Source organism: Nicotiana sylvestris, chromosome 2, assembly GCF_000393655.2.
Source record: "Nicotiana sylvestris chromosome 2, ASM39365v2, whole genome shotgun sequence".
Taxonomy (NCBI): domain Eukaryota; kingdom Viridiplantae; phylum Streptophyta; class Magnoliopsida; order Solanales; family Solanaceae; genus Nicotiana; species Nicotiana sylvestris.
This window is the reverse complement of record NC_091058.1, coordinates 27503801-27508451: the sequence shown is the minus strand read 5'-3', so window position 1 is coordinate 27508451 and position 4651 is coordinate 27503801.

Below are 4651 nucleotides of genomic sequence, written 5' to 3'. Positions count from 1 at the left end.
TTGCATTTAACGGTTTTCTTTATGTTTTACTTGCCCCAGTTCCACATGATTCGGGCTTCAAATAATCTCAAACCGTTCTTATTTCCTTTAAATGCTTTGATCACCTTTACAGGGTTTTATGATTAACTTTTAAGATTAGGCCCAATATGTGCGCATGTTATGTCAAGAGAATCGGCGCTGAACAAAATGATAAAAGGATTAAACAAAAAGATGTCGGGAAAAAATAAAAGACCGGCTTTTGTATTAGACTACCGGCGAAATGGTTTGAATAATAAAACAAACAAAACAACCAGAATAAAATTCTAACACAGCCTCGACAAAACTTAAACAAACTGATATGACAAACTGGAAAGATAAGAAGGTTTGACACATGACAATATTCGGATTACAACCCTAAGAATAATCCGGACAACAGAAATGACAACAAAATAAGCCACCACAAGCTTCTCTCTTGCTAACCAAGGAACGGAGAGTCCTCCCACTTTATCAAAATTGGCATCTTAGCCACTGAGCTTTGCATTAATATTGTCGAGACCATTGCCAACTTCAATATCATCAACCTTAGTCAACAAGTCCCAATAGGATTCGAGTGCTTCTGTTATCAAGCTTGATCCCTGCAAAGTGTGCTTCCGGGTCTTGTATTTCCGGCTTACCACAAACCAACCACCTTAACTTTCTTTGTGATTCAAAGCGAAACAGGTTAGAATGGACTCCGTCGGTCCTCATTATTAATAACATCTTTTTTTTCTCTTTTGTTTGCTTTTTCATTTTTCTTTCTGTTTTTTTTTCGATTTTTTTTCATTTCATTTTTTCTTTTTTTTTTCGATTTTTTTCATTTTTTCTTTTCTTTTCCCTTTTTTTTCATTTTTTGTTGTGGTCGAATCTTATGGAGATTGCCTACGTATCATGACCCCGCATGAATCAGACCTTGCGTAGTTCGGACCAAATGAAAGGTAACAACAATGAGACACATTTTTTTTATCAATTTTCATAATAAAATAAACTGGGTTTCAAAGGTTGAAAGATGACCAACAAACTCAAAAATCAAACAACCCATATATTCTAGCCAAAAGATTTATAACCTCAAAACAAAAAGGCCAGCTTCCTTTCCCCGTTTGACAAATGCAACCAAACGGCTATTTTTGCAAATGTGCCCCCTTCCAAATCTCACATGAATTTTGAGGCCGGGGAGGATTATTTTGACACTTTACAAACTTGTCCGTTCTTTTACGAAAATAACCTTTTGACGATTGAAAGATACTCTAAGGCTATTTCGGCAAGAACGGTTTTAAGACGCGGCCGAAGCTGGCTCGGCTTTATTTTGACCAAAAATTCAAATGGTATTCACCTAACCGCTGACTCTTTTTTTTTTTTTCAAATTACAATAAAAACCGGGTGTTGTAAACACGGCCCTTCAGCACCTCGGGGACGAAGATTTTTAAGGCTGTGTGGGTCAACTAGACCAAAAATCCTAAACATGACCCAAAAGGTGGCTGTTTATGCAAAGTCAGCCTTCCGGCGTCCCTTTCGGGAACATTCGGCTATGTCTTGATAAAACAGCGTCACCCGACTTCTTTATGACAAAATTAAAATTTGACATGTTTTTTATTGGCTATTTTTAGCAAAAGGGGAGGTTGGACACCACTAGACTTATTTATGACAAAATAAAAAATTTTGACACGTTTTTTTATTTATTTTTTGGTTTTTGACTATTTTAGCAAAAAAGGGGGGTTGGACCCGATGAGGGTTGCCTACGTATCTCACATCCGGTGAGAATCAAACCCGCGTAGTTCGGGCAAATTAACCGAACTATTTTAAAACATGACTCTTTTCCATTTTTATTTTTTCCTGGCAAGACAATCTATTTTCCTTTTCTATTTTTGAAAAAGACAAAATAACGATTTTTTTTCCATTTTCAACAAACAATAAAACAATCTATTTTTCCAAAAAATAAAAGACTCTTTTTTTATATATTTTTTAGTAAAACAAAATAAAATATTTTCCTTTTTTTTTCAAAATTTCGGCAGAGTTTCGCCAGTAATTGGTTATTGATTTTTTCTAAAATAATCAATTAACTCCCTAACTGATATATTCTTTTTCCCTTTTTTTTCTTTTTTTTTTTTTTTTTTCTTCAATTTTCCAACATTCCCGAGATTCAGAAACCGGTCAACATGCAAGTTCAAAACAAATATATGTACAGAGCAAGTAGGATGCATCAGAATGGTCTTTTCATTTCAGGTTGCTAGTCCTAGACGGACCCAACCCCTGTGTTGAGTCCCCTAAGTCAAATGTAACGTGATGCAAATAATCGTTCCTACTAGGGATCCGGAATGAGGTTTCGTTATACTAGGTTTATAACCTGGGTATATGTTCTAGACTGTGTACCCGAGCGGACAACTCGAGTCGAGGAGGGGGTAACTTACCGGGAACCAAAAGGCCATCCGGCTTCGTAACTTATCCGTCCTCTTTCTTATTTCAGGTATTGACACTAACAGAATAGGGAGCTTCGACCAGCGAGCTTCTCCCCGGAGGTAAGAAGAGAAGGGTTTCGGCACAGTTTATATACAGTTCAGATAATATCAAAGCGGTAAAAGATAACATTTAGTATGTTATGTCAGAACATGCAATATATATCAGATAATAAAGCCAAATATAACAATTATTCGAAGCTCGAATTCTTGAACCCTGAACCAGTGGTTCTGGGTTATCATCCCCAGCAGAGTCGCCAGAGCTGTCACACCTCCTTTTTCCGCCCCCGCATGGGGACAAGGGAGTTTTTCCAATTAAAGGACAATCGAAACGGGATTTGTTTATTTATTTCAGAGTCGCCACTTGGGAGATTTAGGGTGTCCCAAGTCACCAATTTAATCCCGAATCGAGGAAAAGAATGACTCTGTATTACAGTCCGCGAACCAGAAATCCGGATAAGGAATTCTGTTAACCCGGGAGAAGGTGTTAGGCATTCCCGAGTTCCGTGGTTCTAGCACGGTCGCTCAACTGTCATATTCGGCTTGTTTATCTGATTTTATACAATTATGAGCTAATGTGCAAGTTTTAACTTTTAACCGCTTTCGTCATTATTTATATATTTTTTCAAGAATTGCAACATCATGGAAATACATCTCCAACCACGTCACATCAATGCACCCGTGGTTGTTGGCACATTTCAACTCTGTTGAGATTTGGATTTGGGTCACATAAATGTGCACCCGAGTTTTAAGAAAATTAAATTATTAAAAGGCGTGCCTAAAGCGACTAGCGTATCATTTACTTTGGGTAGGGCCGTGAAATTTTGCTAAACGGTCCATCCCGAAGTCTAAGCAATTTTAAAGCAAATATTTACCGAGGGCCCCACAATTTTGTATTTTTATTCGGTGAGGCTCATCTCATTCTTATTTTTTAAAGGAATTTGCAACGTCATGGACATGCATCTCGGATCACGTCACAATCAATGTACCCGTGATTAGAGACACATTTCGACTCCGTTGAGATTTGGATTTGGGTCACATAAATGTGCACCCGAGTTTAAGAAAGTAATTTAATTAAATCGCGTCTAAAGAGTCTAACGCGTTATTATCTTTGGGGAAGGCAGTGAAATTCACTAAACAGTCCATCCCGAATTCTAAGTATTTATTATGACCAATTATTGAGGGCCCCGCAATTTGCATTTTTATTTGGCGAGGCTCGTCTCATTATTTATTTATTTTTTTTAAAAAATAATCTTAGAATGACTACATTTTTTATTTTTCGTTTTTCTCTAAAATAAATGAAGAAAAATGTCCTACTTTATTTACATACTTTCGAGTTATTATAGTTAAGTTTCGAAAGTGAGTCGTTTAAAGAGTTTACATGGGCAGCGCATAGAATGTTCTACATACAGACAGTAAAAGAAAGAAAAGACTACATTAAACTACAACTTCAAATCTTTCTCATTTTTTGCATTCATGTTTCGAGTAGCTTACAAGATGAACCAGTGTATCGTTTGTGTACCTGGTATTGTCAATACAAGAAGAAGAAGGTCAGCAAAGTAGTATGTAACATAGCAACATACAGCAGCATAAAGCCCAACACAGTAGCTACAACACCTCAATCCAGAAATCCCAGCAACACGGAGAAAACTAGTAAAAATGGAGAAGAAAAATAGTGCGGAAATCTCTCTTTGTTTTTATTTCTAGATTTCTCTGTGGTGTTCTTCCGCTCTCAATATTTCAGAAAATTTGATTATATCTTTTTTACTCTCTCCAAAATGAATTCTGTCCCGGTATATTCTGTGTATCCAGAGTGTATATCGAGTGTATACTTCTCACTCCGCCCCCTCTTTTTTTCTTCTCTCTATCTAGTTTTTCCTCTCTTTTTTTCCACCCTTCTTCCTAAATTTTCTCTTCTATTTATAGCAAAATTTTCGAAATTTTCAGATTTGTTTTTTATTATTTTATTATTTTTTTAATTAAAAGAAATCCCACTTACAAATTGCTTTTATTTTTTTAGAAAAAGAAATCCCACCTTTATTTACTTTTATTTTTAAAATTCCAACTTTAATTACTTTATCTTATTTAAAATCCCACTTTTTATTTTTTTAAAAGAGAATCTCACTTTATTTAACTTTTCTTTAAAAAACAAACCACTATCTTTTCTTTTTCTTTTAAAAATG